Source organism: Ceratotherium simum, chromosome 23 (assembly GCF_057802395.1).
Source record: "Ceratotherium simum simum isolate JZ-2026a chromosome 23, ASM5780239v1, whole genome shotgun sequence".
NCBI classification, from domain to species: Eukaryota; Metazoa; Chordata; class Mammalia; order Perissodactyla; family Rhinocerotidae; genus Ceratotherium; species Ceratotherium simum.
The window spans coordinates 8,980,829-8,993,312 of NC_141922.1; the positions used below are offsets into that span (position 1 = coordinate 8,980,829).

The 12,484-nt window shown below is 46.5% G+C and overlaps 1 protein-coding gene across 7 annotated transcripts in view; it reads left to right on the plus strand.

Annotated features, from left to right (window-relative positions):
• Positions 1-12,484, plus strand: part of ZFAT (zinc finger and AT-hook domain containing) — a 204,346-nt gene that overhangs the window by 141,414 nt on the left and 50,448 nt on the right. The gene's annotated exons all lie outside the window — the stretch shown is intronic.

Below are 12,484 nucleotides of genomic sequence, written 5' to 3' on the forward strand. Positions count from 1 at the left end.
TCTGTGTGTGTAGTTCGTATTTACCACAGAGCTTAGCCTGGAGAAGGAGGTGAGGAGGCCAGTATTCCAGATGCAACCACTCTTTAGAAATTTCCCTAATAATCATCGCCATGTGTCTCGTAATTACAGTCTCGGTCCTTTTTCTTACGAATATGCATATTTTTCTATTTGAGGGTCTCACTTCCCAGTCTAGGGCGGCGTACAATCTTTGGTGATTGACCCAAGGCAGCGTTCTCTCGCTACAGGTGAGGGGCCTGCACATGGCTCTGCTGGAATGACTCTCAGAGCAGGCTGTGGGGTTGTGCTGAAACGTTTCAGTCCACCAGCCTGTGTCAGCATCCAGAACATTGCAAAAAGGTCACGAGTTTTGCTGGATGACCCTGTGTGGGTAATGGGACTTGGCAGTTCAGAATTTCAGTGTGATGAAATGTCTCTACGTGGAAAAGAAGCTTCTCATGGGCACATTTACCACTGAGTAGTGAGGTTAAGCCAGCAGCCAACCAGTCAGGTTTTCTGTTTTTGCATGTTTGGTTTTGTGAGTCCCTACAGTGGGCAACCCAACAGAGGAATAGGGCATGGTGCCTGAACTCGGGGAGCTCACTGTCCACCTGGGGAGATGAGACAGACTCCCATCGGAAGACGGAGGATGGCCTAAGGCAGAGTTTTCCAGAGTGTGTTCCTTAGAACACTGGTTCCACGGGAGGTTGGTAGGTGTTGTGTGGAGGGATACAGCATGCAGTGATTCTCAACCTTATTTGACCACAGAACCCCGCCTCCCTTTTCTTCCCCCCAAAGTGCCTCCCAGCACTTAGGTTTTGTGAAACAGACTTGGGAAATGCTGGTTATCAGAGAATCCAAAGGTAGAGAAAATAGTATAATGAACCCCACATATATCTGCCACTCCAAGTTAAAGCCCCAGTCCCACAGATGGCTCCATGTGCCTGCCCAGCCTGGCCCCTGGCCCCCTCTCCGCCTCGTCCTGCACACTCTCCCCATTGCACACTCTGCTGCACACGCAGCATGTCACGTGCTGTCTCCTGTCTTGGCTTCACACCTGTTGTTCGCTCTCCTTGCACTGCTCTTCTCTCAGAAAGCTGTGCGGGTCTCTCACCTTCAGGTCTTGGTTCAAATGCTGTATTTTTTCGTGATGTTTGACGACATCTGGCAGATGATATACTTACTTGTTTATGATGCTGGAAGATAAGCTCTGCGAGGCAGTGTTTTGGTTCTTGTTCTCAGCACGTAGACAGCACTAAATAAATATTTGTTGAGAATGAATGAATAATGAATAGATTCTAGAGAACTTGAGTGTAATAGGTTCATCATGGAAGCCTTCCAGGTGGAGGCGGGGCTCTGAGCTCCTTGGAAGACTTGTAGCCACCAGGACATGAAGTTCAGCAGCTCTTCCATTGTTGGGCTCTGCTTGGTTCTTCACTCTGTTCTCAGTTTGCTGTGTGGCCCTGAGCTCTCAATGCTTCACTTCCCTCAATAGCTGGGGCAGTGGGGTTAACATGAAACAGAACACACATAATTGCTTTAGAAGTGTGATGCTCGGTCCTGGGGTAACCGAGCATGGTCCCAAGGTCATAAGATTCTTTAAATTCACCCAGTGCTGGTGACCCACTGCTGTGGGTCAGGCCCTGCATGATGTGGAGGCTCCGTGCAGCCTGTCAGGAGCTGTTTTCTTAGCAAAGAGCAGATTTAATATCTGTAAGCACCTTGTTTTCTTGTGTCGGACACAGTAAACCTTGCTTCATTGTTGTGTTATGTTCAGGAAATCTCTTGGTAGAGATTCCTGTCAAAGGCAGTGTGTGTAGCCTTTTTCTGGTGTGTTCTTTGGAAATCTATGGAAATGCAGGCCTGATGGCTCTTCAGTGTGGCAGCGTTGTTAACTCAGTCTGACCTGCAGTTTTGAGGTGGCAGTGGTGGCAGGCAATTCTGTGGGCTGTCCTGGCCGCAGGCCATGCAGAGCCAGGTTCCCAAGAGGGATAGGGAGGCCAGGGGAGGAACAGGTGAGTAGTTTGTGCTACCAGAACTTTATGTGCTGGAAATACTACCACGAAAACAGTACCATCTTGTTGATCTTATGATCGGAAACACAAAGGCATTTGAAAAACTGAAAATATATTATAGTAGAGAGAGTTGCAGAAATCATCCGTCTAATCCATCAGCAGGGAATGTTGTTGCTGAAGCCGTGTTCGTTTGCAGTGGGCCCTGTGGTCAGTGCACCAGTGGCCCAGAAGAGTGGTGCAGGGGCTCTGGGGTCAGACAGACCTTAGCTTATACCGTGATTTGCCTGCTGACTGACTGTCTGGCCTGCAGCAAGCCACTTAACCTCCCAGGGCCTCAACATCCCCATCTGTAAAATGGGAACTGCTGTCTCCTCCTGAGCTGGGTGTGAGGCGTGTGGTAGAGACTCAGCGATCACCGGCATCATTACCACTGCATTCTGGTCCCCCTCCTCAATCTGGTCTTCCTCCATTGCTCCAAGTGTAATCGTGGAAATTCTCAAATCCCAAATGCAGGTATGCAGGCAAAAGGAATACTACTCTCTTCCTTTAAGTGAGGCACTTTGCCCTGATTTTTATCTAAATAGTCAGTGATGATAATCTGATGAGCATCTTCCTGCAGGCGGCTCTATTTACATTGTCACTGCTCCTTGCGATAAAATGCAGAAACGTGCCCAAAGCTGCACGGCTGTTAAGCAGCAGAACCCTGCTCGAGCCCAGGTCTCTCTGACTCCAGCAACCCCGCCGCTCAAAGGTTGTGAGGAATGTCCTGGGCCACAAAGCTCCCCACGGCAAATAGTGGGCAGGCATCTGTTCTGATTGTTTTTCTCCAGAAATAAAATCCAGGTAAGAGCTCAGCCAGCCCTGGTGGTTTAGTGGTTAAGATTCAGTGCTCTCACCACCTGGGCCTGGGTTCATGGCCTGGTCAGGGAACTACACCACCCGTCTGTCAGTTGTCGTACTGTGGCAGCTGCGTGTGGCTGTGATGCTGAAAGCCGTGCCACCGGGATTTCAAATACCAGCAGAATCGCCTGCAGTGCACAGGTTTCAGTGGAGCTTCCAGACTAGACAGACTAGCAAGAAGGACGTGGCCACCCACTTCTGAAAAAATTGGCCTGAAAACCCTGTGAATAGCGGTGGAGCATTGTCTGATACAGTGCTGGACCATGAGAGGATGGTGCAAAAAGACCGGGCAGAGTTCCGCCCTGCTGTCCACAGGGTCTCTGAGAGTCAGAATCAACTTGACAGCACTAACAACAGAAGACCTCAGTTAGAAGAAGCTCTCACTTCATCCTCTTCTTTCCAGGCTCTGATGAGATCAGATCGCCTCCTAAGTCTCAGATGTAACTGAATTAAGTCTGTGAGGGAGAAGAGCCCTGAATTAAAAGTTCTTGAGAATTTGGGATCCCGCCCTCCCCCTAGTCCAGCTGCACACTTCTCAGGGTGACTTGGTGCTAGCTTGCATTTTAGGAAATTGATGGCCACCTCAGACGTTAATGAAAAAACTCCATCTTCCTGTCTAGTTTTCTCAGCTGCAGAAGCGCTGTTGTAAATCTTATAGGTGTCCCAACACCAAAGCCCCAGGGAAGTACTTGCATAATCCAAGACCGTCTCTCCTCCCGTGTAACTTGATTTAAGTCTGGCGATGCCAGAGTTATAGTTAATATTTCCTCCAGGCTGTCACCAGGTCTTTAGGGATGGTCCTACTGCAGTCTTCCTTATGGGCATTTTGGATTATGGTAGATATTTTAGAATATCGTTCTAGTATCAGTGTAATTCTCATCACACAGATGAAAGAAAATAAACCTAAAAATTGCTTTATGTGTCAGGGCATAAGTGGTGGTGTTGTTAGTGTTATTAATATTAATAATGGGTACCACCCGTTGGGTGCTATGTGTCATTCTAGGTATTTTATGTAAGTTGTCTGTAATCCTCAAAAACCTTGTGAAGAGGGATTTTTATGTTAATATTTACACATTTAATCATCTGTGTCTTTTTTACTTTTTTTACTGTGAAATAGAATATACATCCACAATATTGCATATATACATGAATGTGTGGTATGATGAATAATTATGACATGAACACTCACGTAGCCTCCACCCAGAAATGGACCATGGCCAGTAATCAGACCCCCTCCGCAGGGCCTTCCTGAGGCCCTCCTCTTCTCTGTCCCAGAGGTGACATTATCCTGACTTCTCTGAAAATTACTTTTTTGTTTTTGTAGTTTTACCATCCATGTATGCATCCCTAAACAAAGTAATTTAATGTTGCATATTTTTCAACTTTATGTTAAATATATCTATATATAGATTTAGAGATGGAATTTATCTTGTTTCCTTAGTTTTGAACTTGGCTTTTTACTCAGTGTTACGTTGGGAAGACTGCTCAGTGTTCCCGCATGTAGCTCTCCTTCGTCCGTTCCTTGTGGTCTGGTGTTCTGCTGTGTGCAGTAGACCCTGCTGCGTGTCCCAGCAGGATAGCTTCATCCATTCAACTGCAGGTGGACGATTGGGTTGTTTCTGTTTTGTGGCTGTTACGAGCTCTGCTGCTAGGCACTGTCTACACGTGTGTCCTGGTGTGCTTGTCCCTGAGATTCTCCAGTGTAGACACGCCTAGAGAGGACTTGCAGGGCCGTGGGACGTGCACGTCTTCAGCTTTACTGAGTGATGCCCAATATTTTCCAGCGTGGCTGCACCAGGTCACACCAACAGCAGCTCACGGGAGCGTGTGGTCCAGATCCTGGTGTGAACATTCAGATCACCAGCCTGGTGGGCAGGCACTGGCCTCTCTATGTGGTTTCTTTTAGTTTTCGTGATTGCTAATGAGGTTGAGTTCCTCTTCATATGCTTTTTGGCCATTTGTATTTCTTTTTTTCTTTTTCCATTTTTTATTAGTATACGGTCTGTTCAAATATTTTCTCATTTTTCTGTTGAGTGGTTTTGTTGTTCTTTTATTTGTTTTCAGGAATTCTTTATATATTTTGGGTGTGGGTCATGTTTATGTTACATGTTGTGAATGCAGTCTCTCATTCTGTGACTTTTTTTCACACTCTTTATAATGTCTTTTAAAGTTCTGAAATTTAATGTCATTAAAAAAAAAAGCCATCTGATCCAGATTTTTAGTTTCTGTTGTTGTTGGCAGGGTTTGCTGGACTGACCTCACACGGATCATTCACCAAAAGGGGAAGGGGATTTTCCCTTTGTCATTTAGCCACACAGTGTAGGAGGCTGTCCACCTGTGGTGGGCACCGTGCTGGCTGCCGAGGAAATGTAGATGAGCAAGTTCTGCTGTGGACTCTACTCTCAAAGGGCTTGCAGCCGTGGGGCAATGGACACGCAGATAACAGTTGCACTGCAGCAAGATGAGTGCCACCAGGTTTTACAAGGTGCTGGGGGCAGATGGGAAGGAGATCTCACGTCTTCTTGGGAGTTAGGGAAGGTTTTGGAGGTGAAGGTGGGGTAGTAGCCTGTGAGCTCAGACTTTTGAAGGACAAATATGAGTTTGTCTGGTGAACATTTCTACCCTCAGGAGCTACAAGACAATGAATAGACATTTTTAGTAACTTGGGGATGAAGAAAATGTTGAACTCATAAAGTTTGGCTCAAATCTGAGAAGCATAGTAGTGCTGTTTTCTTTGAAAGGAAAGAGGAGGCTTTGTTTTAAGTGGGGAGGGTGTGTGTATTCAGACAATACAATCCCGTGATTCATGCTTTGGGGATCTAGGGCTTGAGGCTTTGCTGCGAATGAATGGGTCAGTGTTGAATCCAACTGGATTAGCCTGCTCATTCAGACAAGTGTCACTGAATCACACTGTCGCATGACGTTTCGCAGAGACAGCCACATCCCCTTCTTGTTTGGGTTTGTGCAGTGTTAGAATCAATAGGGTCTTTCTTGGTTATTGAGAGGAAGAGATACGGAACCTGATCCAGGGGGCTCAGGTAGAAGGGAGCAACAACGTCAGAGGGTGGAAATGGACCCTCACAAAACACCTAGGGAACCCGCAGAGAGGCAGGAGCGAAAGTTGTCCTGGAGGTTAGTTAGCCAGGTAGAGGGGGGTGTGGTGGGAGATTTCTTAAGGAAGAAGGAGCAGCCTGACAGCATGAGTAGAAGCCAGAGGAGTGAGATGGTGTGGAGGAGCCCCTGTGCCGTCCCTGGCATGGAACCTGGCTGACCTTGTTGCAGAGAGGCGGCAGCGGAGCTCACGGAGGACTCTGTACGCAGCTCTCTTCTTGGAGAGCTCTGGACAGGAGTGATGCAGACACTTGTCCTGGTGAAAAGGCCAGTCAGGGGGCGTGGCTTTGGTCCATGGCAGAGCCCCCTTGTGAAGATCTGCTGGCGAGGTGTTCTGGGCAGAGGATAGTGAGAAGGGATCCAGTGTGGTTGGAGCTGGGGAATGAGGGTGAATGTGGAGAGGGACGTGGTCGGACGGGTGGGCAGGCCCACATCGGGCAGGCCTTCTAGGCCACGCAAGGAGGTTGCAAGTTCTTTTTTTTTTTTTTTTTCTTTTAAGATTTTATTTATTTATTTATTTTCCCCCCAAAGCCCCAGTAGATAGTTGTATGTCATAGCTGCACATCCCTCTAGCTGATGTATGTGGGACGCGGCCTCAGCATGGCTGGAGAAGTGGTATGTCGGTGCGCGCCCGGGATCTGAACCCGGGCCGCCAGCAGTGGAGCGCGCGCGCTCAACCGCTAAGCCATGGGGCCGGCCCATGCAAGTTCTTTTTGAATTGCAAGAGGAAACCACTGGATGGTTTGAGCAAAGACACGACATGGTCCGATTTACATTTTTAAAAGATAATTCTTGGGCAAGTACTGTAGAAGGGTCAGTGAGGAGGCCAGGAGACCAGTGTGGGCCATCTGGCTGCCCAGATGGGAGCAGGATTCTGCAGGACGCAAGGTCCCCAGGCTCATGCCTCAAGCCACAGACACTCTCTGAGCCCCTCTGCGCCAGACTCTTCTTCCTGATGAAATGCTCTAGGGCAAAAGTCAAGCTCAGGGCCTGGGGCCAGTTTTTGTTTTTTTTTAAATCTATTTCACTTAACATTTACATATTTCTAATTACTACTTAAAATATGCATTCTGTTGTAGAAATCCTGGAAATATGGAAATTTATGAAGAAAGAATGAAGTGTGCATAATCCTAGCAGTGCCTGCTGCTTACCTGGTGTATTTCCTTCCCCTCTCCCCCCAGGCCTGCAGGAGTCCTGGACTTTACAGCCTTCAGTGTAAAGAACTGGTCTGGAGGGAGTGTTCACCGGGGAACTAAATTTAATTAGCACTGAGCCCATGACCTGCAGGCGGTGTTCTCGGTGCTGTGTACACAGTGCTCAAAACAGACCAAAAAACAACAAAAGGAAATTCTGCCCTCCTGGAGTTTATATTCTCATAGAGGGAGATAGACAATAAGCGGAATAAATAAGTAAATCATATGTGATCTTAGAAGGTAATAAATGCCATGAAAAGAAATGCATCAGTTGAAAGATAGAAGGAGTGCTGGGGGAGGGAGAGGGAAGACCTCACTGAAATGATGGCCTTTGACCAGGATCTCTGACCTCATGTTGCACAGAGTCTAGCAAGGGAGTGTGCACCTGGGAGAGCCTGGGGTACAGGCAGGTCATCCTACTTTCTTGTAATAATCTTTTCTGAGAAGTGTATTGGGTGGGAAGAGACCACAGAAAGTCATGAACTCTAATAGTATAGCATTGCCGCATGATGATGATGATGATGATGGTGATGATGACGATGATGATGGTGATGACGATGATGATGGTGATGACGATGGTGATAACGATGATGATGATGGTGGTGATGATGATGGTGATGATGACAATGATGATGATGACGATGATGGTGGTGGTGATGATGATGATGATGACAATGATGATGACGATGATGACTATGACAATAATGGATATTTTTGAACACTTAGTAGCACTTTCATCTCTTTTGCCCTAGTCTCTTTTGCCCCTCCTAATAATTGTGTGCTGCCCATGTCTTCTTATCCCCTGATTTTTGAGGGGGAAACTGAGACACCAGAAGTTCAGGACCGGGCCTGAGGTTCCATACCTAGTAGACGGTGGCACCTGGAGACCCACTAGCCCAGCCCTCATGCTGTGAGAAGTTGGCACACAGTTGTCCTACCATCAGCTCTTGCCTGCGATTGGTACTCACTCAGCCTAGGTCAGTGTGTGGAGACAGTGGTTGTTTCAGCTCAAGGGCCAATGTCAGAAGCCCCTCCCACCTTTTACCTTCCTTGGTCTCATAAGGTTTTCTGAAGCCTCTTCGTTTCCCTCCTCCTGCAGTTTGTCCATTGTTGTGCTTTACAGCCCCATCATCATTTTCATGGGGCTTCCATTTTGCCTGCCTTAGGCCTGGGTCTCTGGCTGTGTGATCACAGTTAAGGAAAGCAGTGATTTTAATGCACTTGCCCCATGCACCCTTGCCTTAAAAGATAAAAGTGCAACCTCTCCTCAGCATTTCTTCTTTGTCTATTTAACTAAAACTTCATTGTTTTTTGTAAATCCTATGGAGATTGTTTTTTCTTGTTGCTGTTGTGTGCTTTCTATGGTTAATTTTCTGATTTTTTTTTTTTTTTACCTTTTTATACTATAACATTTTGACTCTAAAAATGATAATGGCACTAATAACAGTTAACCTTTACGAAACACTATGGTGTGGGAACCAGCCTCGAGCCTCAGGCAGATCAGGCGGATGCATCCCTCTGTGACCAGGCTCCGTGGGAGGGTCACAGGCTGCACAGAGGGAGGCTTCTCTAGGAGGGAAGGGGGGAGATTGGGATGACACCCACCAGGGGATGCCTCAGATGATGACGTTAGCAAATGTGAATATACTAATTAATTGAGTAAGGACAAGAGTAATGAGGCCTCATACATCGTATTCTTCTCAAAGCACAGTCACAATCTGTCTTTTTTGGTGCCTCATTTAAACCCTATCAGGTAGGCAGGGAAGGTTTGTTTTCCTGTTTCACAAATATGGAATCAAAAGCAACGGAGTTTTCATGACTTAGCCAGGGTGACCCAGCTAATTAGTGGAGCACCCAACACCTGGACCCGGATCTTCAGGCTCCTGGTTCGTGCATGGTTTTTGACTTTACCCTTCTACCTGTGCTGGATGTAAAAATGCTATCGTGTCATCATGAAGGTCTCTCTATGCTGCAAAGGTGTCCACATTCTAGTATCCTGACTTCTATCAAGCAGTGTCTCAGTTGTTTCCTACCAACCAGTCTATGTAATGTAGGTTGTAACAATTATATAACCTATTCCTGCATTTTGGATCCAGATTCACCTGGATACCAATTAGACTTGTGGTTTGTCTCCTTCATCTCTGTCTCTATCTCTACATCGACCGAGTTGTTAAACTAAGGTTATGAGATCGTGACTTGTGACCTCACCAGTCAGTCATCTGGAGCCTTCTCCCTTGCCATTATCTCTTCCCATCCTCTGCGGTGAGCTGCAGGCCCATCACAAAGGGGCAGGCTCGCATTTGATCTCTGAGCCGTCTGATGTAACTGCGTGGCCATAATGCTGTACTTGTACACACTCATCAGCTTCTCTCTGTTTTAAAACATTCCTCCAAATCCCTTTCTTGATGCCGATGGGGAATTGGATTAGCCTCTGTCTAATGTGGTTAGATGTCTTCTAATCTAGGTTTTCAGAACCCAATTTCACATGTGAGACGGGGCTTCCTGTCCTTTTCTCTTTTCTTTCTTTCTCTTTGAAGAACCAGGACAGTAAATCCTCACATTGTGAAAAGGTATATTTTACCTGCTTTCTTGACATAAGTCTGAGAACTTAAAGAGTTGCAGCCTCAACAAATTCAATTGCACTTTTTCTTTCAACTCAGATTTGATGATCTTCAGTGCGCCTTTTGAGAAAGATCGTTTTTCAAAAGGTGCATCATTTGCATCGTTGAAACATGACCCCAAGTCTAGCTTCTGCCGCTTGTCTTCTTTTCTTGACCCAGCTTTTGTTCTGAGCCTGTTACTGAAACTCTTTTCAGTAAGGCCACTGGTGCTCACATCCCTAAAGGCCACGTCCAGTGGATACTTCTTAGGCTGTATCTTATTGGATTTCTTAGTGCACTCGACGCTGTCATCCTCCCTTCATGTAGGGCATTATTCCCTAGACTCTGTGACTCCAGACATTCCTGATTCTTTTATCTGCTGTCATTCTTTCTTGTCCTTCTTCATTGGCTCATCTCCTTCTACCTGTCCCCTGTATTCCAGCATGCTGTTCTAATGCTGCTTCTCTTCCCACGTCACACATTCTCTTACAATGGGTATGTTCCGTCCTAGGGCATCTGCTAGTTGCCTGTGCTCAGATCTGTATCTGTAGCCCAGAACTTTCCTCTGAGTTTTAGACTCATGTCCCCAACCACATTCTGGACCTGCCCTCCTGTATGAGCAGAGTTCTGTACCCTCACCCTCTCTCTCTTTATCCGTAGAACTTCCTCCACAGCTGGCGGAAGGCCTTCCCTCTGTGTCATCCATGCTGGAAACTTGGGAGTCATCCCGGAGGCTCTGCATCTCTGTCTTCTCACACACCATCTCAGTCATCAAGTCTGACTGATTTTACCTGTTCTATCTCTCTGACACCCTTTCTTCCTTTTCCACTTTTTTGTTCCACTCTCTCATTTGAGGCCCTCTGTCTCTCTTGTCTGCACCACTGCAACAACTGGACAGTTGGTTCCCCGCTTCCAGTCTTGTTCTTTTCAAATCCACCTTCTGTTAATTTGCAGAGTGATAAATCTAAACGTGAAGTTGGCGTATCACCCCCCTTGCTTGACACCTGCTGGAGACTCACATCACTGAAAGTCGCTTTCCTGACATGGCACACACCCACTGTGATCTGGCTGTCTCGTCTTCTCAACATCCATCAGTCCCTGTCCCATCACGGTACTCCAGGAACTGCCTACATTTCTCCCAGCTCACCTTAGTGTTTCTCATTTTTAGAAGTAGATGGTTAGATCTGGGCTGCCTTCTGTCCAGGAAATCCAAGAATACAACCGTGTCCCTCCCAATGGAGCTCCCAGGGCAGAGAGATGCTCAGGAAATAACGGCGAATGGGAAATCCCATCATCTCTTTATTGCTGGCTGGGGCTGGGGCCTCAAATCCAGTGCAGACCAAGTGGTCAGGCTGGGAGACTGTGACACTTTGGGCAAATTCTTTAGCCATTCTGCACCTCAGTTTCCTTATCTGTAAAATGGGGATAATAGTTGTATCTACCGCATGAGGTTATTGTGAGACTTACAGGAATTAATCCATACAAAACACTTAGACCTATCTGGTGTATGGTATCTATCAGTAAATGTTAGCTAAAATAGTAATAATTATTATGTTAGATTGCATTGCTTAATAACTCCAGTGCAACACTGGACAGTAGGCAAGACAGTGCATCCCCTGCCTTGTTTTTGATTCACTTTCTTTTTTGACCACAGGAAGAACTTGATGTTTTGTTTCACAGGAACTATGCTACTGTTGCCTGCTTATATCTTTCTCCTAAGTCTTGGCCAGACTCCAGCCTGGAAGCTCACAATAAATAACTTCCCTTTTGAGATCTAGCATCATTTGCTATCTGCAAGTGTCTGACTTAGAAACCAAGTTTTATGATTTAGTTTGCCTAGATAGCATTTAATCTTTGCAGCTGATATCTAAGTCCAAAAACTCGTGTGTATTGAGAGAATCATGAATCTCTTTCATTCGTCATTGTATCCCCGGGTGAGAGGACAGTGCCTGACTCACAGTAAGAGTCAGTAAATAATACGCTTCATGCATGAAATCTCAAGACCTGCGATATTAATAATGCAGTCAGACTATGTCTGGCAGTGGGCTTGGGGATACCATCCGCCCTTTCTTCCTCCTCTGTCTCCTGCCCTGCGACAGCCCCAGCAGACTTCCCTGCTGAAATGTGGCAACGCCTCACCGGTCCAAACTTGTTTTGTTTGAAGGGCCCAGATGTGGCTCAGTTACCACAATTACAGAGAGAAGATCCCAAGTAGAAGTTAGGTGGTGACAGATTTCATGTAAAGATTAGGATGGGTGTAAGGAAGTAGAAGACTAAGAAGGAAAGAAACAGAGAGGTTTATCTTCCTAAACCCCAGAGCTGTTGAGCAGTGCAAGGGGCTGCTGTGGGTTTCGACCTCCCCTGCGTCTAACAGAGGCTGAGATCACAGCCTGTCAGAGGCTACAGAAGAATATTCCCTTATGGAGGGAAGATAGGGCAAAGTGAGTCTTTGAAAGTGTCCCTTCCAACTTCAAGAATTGAAGATTTTGATAGAAATTGTTAGCTCAGAGACCAATGTCTCATTTGGGCTCACTGGTACGTTTTTTGCCTATCTGCTCATGTTTTGGAAGTTTTTCTCCGCATTAGCCATTCTACCAAGGATCGGGCACGGGGAACAAAAGGAGCTGAACTCTCATGAGGCGTTTACCTGCTTTGCCACGAGAAGGAT